Raw genomic sequence first — 6,791 nt, forward strand, 5'->3', positions numbered from 1 at the left:
TTAATGCCTAAAGCTGCCATGAATTCTCCAGACTTCAAAGCTGCTCTTGAACCTGTAGCTGAAGCCCTTCTTTAAATGGCTTGTAGCTGCTTTTCAGCCTTGTAGCCCATGTGGACCTAACTCCAGATGGGAACAGTGACCCTAAAAGCAGGATGTAGTATGTGGGCTGCAAAAGGATACTGGGTGAGGAACCAGCCTTCTGTGTGCTGGCTGGATGCTGCTCTGAGAGCTGTGGAGCAGTGAGCAAGCACTGCCTGGCATCCTCTGCCAAACTTTTCAGGTGTTGGCTCCTTGATGTAAAAAGAAAAAGCTGAGATTGCCAGGAAGGCCAGTCCTCCAGGCCACATTCCTGGCCAAGGCTGGACTCTGCTTCCCAGGATGCTGGCCCTTCCCTTGCAGCGTTCAGGAGGTGTTAGCAGGGTGTGAGCACTCGCTTTGTGTTCTACTTGTCAGGGCAATAGAAAGAGCTTCAGGCTTGGGTAACATGAAGGCAGGCTGCCCTTGCTGCTCCAGCAAACAAGGCATCCCCACCCTCTCTGGTGTTTCCAACCTTGGTGCTCTTAATCCAGGAACAAAACCTTGTTCCTGGAAGTGGAGCCCAACCTGGGATGGAGAAACAAGAGAGAGGGACAAGGCATGTGGTGGTGTACTGAGGGCAGAGCGAGCTGAGTGGTGGTGTGCAGGTTCTGGTCTGCCCTCCCTGAGAGCCTTCATCAGCCTGGTGTCCTGTGAGTGTCACCTCCTGCTCTGCTGGCCAACCAGGGGCTGGCTCCCAGCTCCAGGGCAAAGCTATCACAAGAGCTGCCTGGTCTCTGTAACTCTCATGCATGTGAAGGTGCTGGAGATGCTCCAGGAACAGCAGATCTCCCCATTTTCCCTTATCCTCAGAGAAAGCAAGAGAGGGGCTGTCCTGTGACCATGCCTGGAGGAGCAACCAGAGTACTCCACGACCATCCCATGCTACCAAAGGTAAGCTGTGATCAGGGCTGGGAGGCAGCTGGATGATGCCCCTGAAAGGAAGGTGAAGAACCCTCAGGTTTGTTTCTGTGGAGAGAGAAGCCAGTGGGCCCAGGCTCTGGCTGTCACGCCTGGCTTCCCACCCCTGAAACAAATGGTACAAATCCACCTGAAGAATTTCCTGCACTGGGCAGTTAGACCAGTTCTCTGTTGTGTGGGGTTTTCTGCTGCTTATGAAGGATTGCAGCCATGCTAAAACTTCTGCTGTGGGGAGAGGAATGGTGTCCATGGTCAGTTTATCTTCATTTTTGCCACCTATTCACACAAAACACTCTGCATTTAATATATTTGACAACTTTTACTCCCCTACCTAGTTACTTTCAAACTGGTTTTCTCTGGAGAAAAGACAACATGATTGCATAAAGCTCGTGTTTCCACAGCAAGGCTGGAGCAAGCACACACTTCCTTAACCAACCCAGCTAAAACAGCCCCAAAAATTTACTCTGAGAAGGGCTCTGCCCCAGACCTCAGCCTGGGTGTTCACCAGGCAGGAATACATGTCCTTCTGTCAGGCTCTCCCTCCCCAGAGCTGACTCGCACCAGCATCACATCATAAAATCAGGGGTTGGAAGGGACCCCCAGAGCCCATGGGGTCCAACCCCCTGCCAAAGCAGCTCCCCAGGACAGGGCACACAGGTCGGTGTCCAGACAGGGCTGGAATCTCTCCAGAGAAGGAGACTCCACACCCCCTGGCAGCCTGTCCCAGGGCTCCCTCACCCTCACAGGGAAGAAGTTCTTCCCCAGATTGGCGTGGAACTCCCTGTGCTCCAACTTGCAGCCATCGCCCCTTGTCCTGTCCCCACAGACACTGAGAAGGGGCTGCCCATTTCCCCCTCCATCCCATCCTTCAGATATTGATAAACATTAATAAGGTCCCCCCTTAGTCTTCTTTTCTCCAGGCTGAACAGCCCCAGCTCCCTCAGCCTTTCCTCCCAGGGGAGATGCTCCAGGCCCTTCAGCATCTCTGTCCCTCCTCTGGACTCTCTTCAGGAGATCCCTGGCTGTTTGATCCCAGGGAGCACAGCACTGGACACAACACTCCAGCTGGTAACACAACAACAACAAGAAGCTGTTACACCTAACAGGGAAGTCTTGGAGCCGGTGTGCGTTTCGGGTGAGTGATGGGGCTGTATCTCTGCCGGGGGAAGGGGGAGGCTCGCAGGGGCAGCAGCCGGGCTGCGCTCCCGCCAGGTGGCAGCAGCAGTTCTGCTCTGCGCACGGGAAGGGCCACGGGGACCAAAGGGTGTCCCGGCCCTCGGCCTCCTCGGGGACAGGTGAGCAGGGAGGTCGCCCTGCCCTGCCCGGAGGACGCAAGGAGTGGACTGGGTAAGGGCAAACACAATAGCTGTCTCCGGGAGAGGCAGGTGAGCTGCCTGGCAGGTGGAGTAGCTTGGGCAGGCAGGTATGAGGGCTTAGTCCCTGTGCCAGGCTGTCCCAGGAAAGCTCTTGCTCCCATTTCACTCTGGTCAGCATCTCCAGCTCCAGGTTTTAACTCCTCCAGTCTAAGCCAGCACACACACACATGTGCAAATCCCTGTCTCTAACCCCGGTCCCAGGGGTGGCTTGGCCTTGCAGCATCTCCTCACAGTCCTTTGCACGTTCGTCCCCTCCCACCCACCAAAGGTTGTTCCCAGTTTATTACTAATTCAGAGCAGACAGGACTAACAGATGTCTAGGCATGACTTCAGAGGTGCACGTTGTTTTAGCTTGACATTAGAATTTTCAGGTCCAGAATGTTCCTGTGATGAACTCATACTGGAGGGCCCCGTGTTGGTAAAAGCTTGGCAGCTTTTAAATCTGAAGCCAAATAGTTTTGTGGCCCTGGAGCAATTCATTAATGGCACCACAGACTCCTTAATTGTATTTCTCAGAATACAGCCCAAAAGCTAAGCTATAGGGACCAGTCTGGGGGCAACATCTGCTGGTAATGGGCTATATGAGACCTGCTGGGGCCACTGCAGGGCCCTGCAGCCCTGTGCTGCCAGAACATCTCCTGCTCAGGACCAAAGAGCAGCAGTTGGCTGCCACGTTCAGATAGCAGAGCCCTACAAGCCAAGGCGAAACCTCCTGCCTACCACTATAGTTCGGCTGCAAATCTTGAGAGAGGTTTGGTTTTATTGGTTTGGGTTTGGTTCTTTTTCCTTCCTGGGAGACTTTGCCTTACTTCTTCCTCTCATGCAAGTGAAAAAGCTCAGCTCTGCACCACCCCCAGCAGCTGGGCCAGCCTGCTCGCAGCATTCAGACCAGCCAAACAAGCTTTTGTTCACAATAAACAAACAGGAAACAGTCTGATTTCCTCTGAGTGTTCACGCTCTCTCTCCTGTGTGCTCTCTAATAGATAACCAGCCTACCTGACTCTGAAGAGCAGACTGAAAGCAGCCACATGGGCAGGCACGCTGAAGCAGTTGTCATTTCCAGCACGGCTGCTGCACTGAAATGGGCATCTGCTCCCGGAGAGCCGCTGATGCGCCGGAGCTGAAGCTTCCCCAGGTAAGGGAGCTCCCCAAGTCTGTAATAATTTATACCCTGCAGCAAGCTGGCAGCGTGTCTGAAGTGGTTAGAGCAAGGGATAGGGAGGAGTTTCCTTATTGCTTCCTTTGTGCTGTTTATATCTGAAGTGGATCTAGCAGAAAATGCCTCTGTCCCGAAACACAGAGGATGTGGGGGGGAGAAAGCACTTGTGGAAGTGGGTAGGGAACAATGTCCTAAGCCAGGCTGGAGCTCAGCTCAGCTGGGAGATGGGGAGCAATTTTAGGGCCAAATTTGGTTTCATTATTCCTTGCCTGGCACTGAGGGCTGAGACGTTCCTCATATGCCTGTTTTCCATCAGCAGAACTGAGCTGACTACAGTCCAGCAAGTCCTAACTTCCACTAGAGTTCACTCTGAGGTAGGTCAGGTTTACTTTTCCTGCTTTGGTCTTCTGCTTGGTGAGGCAGGAGAGGACTGACACTGGTAGAGAGGTATCAGGGTACATGACAGAATATAAAGTGAACTCTAGCCAGGGGATGCAAAAAGAGACAGTGAAGCATCTGCTGCCTTGAGAAAAATATGGTTGATACTTCTCACAGCCAGGCTGGGCTTGCTCTCCCCACCCATAGAAAGCAATACAAATTGCTATTAAAATAGTATTTGGGGTTCCCCCCATGCTGGATCCACACATGCTGCTGATCTGGACTGGGTCAGAAACCTGCAGTGAGTTATCCTTGAACTCTGACAAGCCAAAGCTGTGCACAGGCATGGGAAGCTGTGTCCCAAACTGAGCTGCACACCAGCAGTGAGGAGTCAGGGGCAAGTGCCAGTTGCAGGATGTGTTCGTGTCCCCCATGCTGGTAGGGGCAGGAAGGGCAGGAGGAGGCTGGGAAAGAGCGTGTGCAGGATGACTCTGAGGCAGTAGGTTAAAAATACTCAACAGAGGCAAGAGCAGGAAGGAAGCAGGGGTTAAGCCTGAACAAGGTGAGTCTATCCCAGAGACACTAATTCAAACATGACTTTCATGGGCTAAGTCTTGCACTGACCTTCTGCAAAGCTGGCAAATACAGCTCTGTTTCCTCTGTCACATACAGCACCTTCCTCTCAAGCACAGCTTTTAGTGGGTGCTTTTCAAACCCAGGTGGAAGTTTCTACACAAAAAGCTAGGCTGGAAGATTGGGGGTGTGAATGGAAAGGACCCCAGTTAAATCAGTTTGCTCCTCACCAGCCAAGGTACATGGACCCTACTGGCACTGCCTGGGTCTGAGCAGATCAGCAGGAACAGAAATGTCTCCCCCAGCCTTCTGTGGCCATGTTTCCTTCAACAGCTACCCCAGCACGAACTTCAGGACTTCCCTTATGTAGGCAGTCTGCTGAGGAAACCACCTGAGATAACAGCGTAACACCAGATTAAACAGACAACAAATAAAAGCCCAATTCTGAGTTTCCCTCACTCTATCCTCCCCTTGTCCAACCACTCTATCTTAGAATCTGTATTTTACTTTATCAAACACAAAAAGGCCACAAACCAAAGTTTCCCAAAGAGAACTTTTTTGGTGGCATGATTTTTACACAAAGGCTGATACAGTCATGTCACCCTGCCCCCAGTACCCCAAAGAAAGGTAATAACCCACCCATGGACCCACAGGCCTTTCTGGATCACACAGGCTGTTACTGCTGCCCTTCCCAGCCCAAGTTCAAGCCCTTAATGCACAAGGCCCTGTAAAACCACCCTGAAACAGCTGGCCATGCTGGACCCCTGAAAAGCTGCCCCTCAGCACCCAGGTACTTGTAGCATTCAAATATTTGACAGGGAGGACAGTGTGTCTTGTCAGAAGGGCTGAGTTAAAGCTGATGGTACCACCAGTGGGTGTATCAGCCCAGAGTTGTGCTGCTCAGGTGGTTATCACACATCAACTCTGCCTGTACCCTGCTGCTCTGAAGGTCTAATCTTAGTCATAAGGAGGTGCTGGTGGGTATTAACTCTGCAATATTATTTAGAGGCAGTTAATCTTTAATTCTGTCCTTACACTGAACTAGTTAAGGAGAAGGGAGAATGGGAACAGGAATTTCCTCTGCTTGAACTTCTACTTTGCTCTGTACAGCCTCAAAGCCCAGCACCTCTGCGTTCAGTGGTGGTGGTTCCCTCAGACAGTGCAGGGCTTCCTGTGACAAGAACTAGCAGGAAAACCCCTTTGTTTTCCTTTTGCTTCCTTTCCCATTGCTTGAGAGGATCCTGGATCCTGCAGGACATAGCAGGGTATCTAAAAGATAAAGTATTAATCTGAGAAACAGCTGGTTGGGTTGCAGACCAGGGAAACAAGGTATCAGTGCCCTGTCTGTGCCTCAGTTTCTCTTCTTGCCCTTGGTTTGTTTTCCTGGTGGGGCAGAGCCTGTTCCTTGCAGGGTCCTTGAGCAGCACCTACTTCCAAGGGCCTTTCTCCCTTGGGGAAGGAGAAGGAGCCCCCACTGACTGCTCTCTCACAAGTGCCTGGTTCAGGCTGTTCCCAAAACACAAGTGTTACGATGTGGAGGCCTCAGCAAAACACCAAGCATGTTTGAAGTGTTAGTGCTGTTTGACTTGGCCCTGCTTAGTGCCAGGCCCATCACCAGCACCAACAAGCCACCAAGAGTCACCTCTTACCATGGCAGGAGGCAGGTAGGGCAGCAGGAAAGCACTTCATCTCCCTGTGACTGTAGGAAGAAAAGAGGGCTACAAGGCTGGTTCACTGGCTGCTGAGTTTGCCAATGAATCATCACAGCCAGAGTCCAGATAAAGCAGAGAGTCATCACTGCCTGGGCAAAGCCAGGAACTCTTGTAACCTGGGTCCCATCTCACAGCAGCACAGCTCACCCGGGTCTGCAGGCCTCAGACTGGGCAGACATCTCCCTCACAGGAGAGTTCCAGCCCTGGTTTGTTGCCTGGAAGCCACATAAAGCAGACAGCTCAGGGACTGCCCAGGAACACCCAGCTTTGCAAACCCAAGAAGCTTGCCCACACCACAGGAAAATTAACCACTGATAAAAGTAGGACTTCTCAAGCTTCCTGTTTGATTTCCCCCCTCACACCCTGTTCTGCAGCTGGTGCTAGTGGCTGTCCCCACCATGGAGCTAGCTGCATCTCAAGAGCACTCAGTCACGTTTGCTCTCAGCAAGTCTAGAGCATCTAGTCCTCTAGAAAAAAACACCAGAGGTGGGTAACACTGTGCTGTGTCTGTGGCCCCAGCCCGGCAAATTCTCACACTTTAACTGTACCTTTCACCCCAAAAAGGTCCTAATCAGCTCAGCAAAAAAGCCCAAAAAA

The sequence above is a fragment of the Gallinula chloropus genome (genome assembly GCF_964237585.1).
Source record: "Gallinula chloropus genome assembly, chromosome: 26".
Lineage (NCBI taxonomy): Eukaryota > Metazoa > Chordata > Aves > Gruiformes > Rallidae > Gallinula > Gallinula chloropus.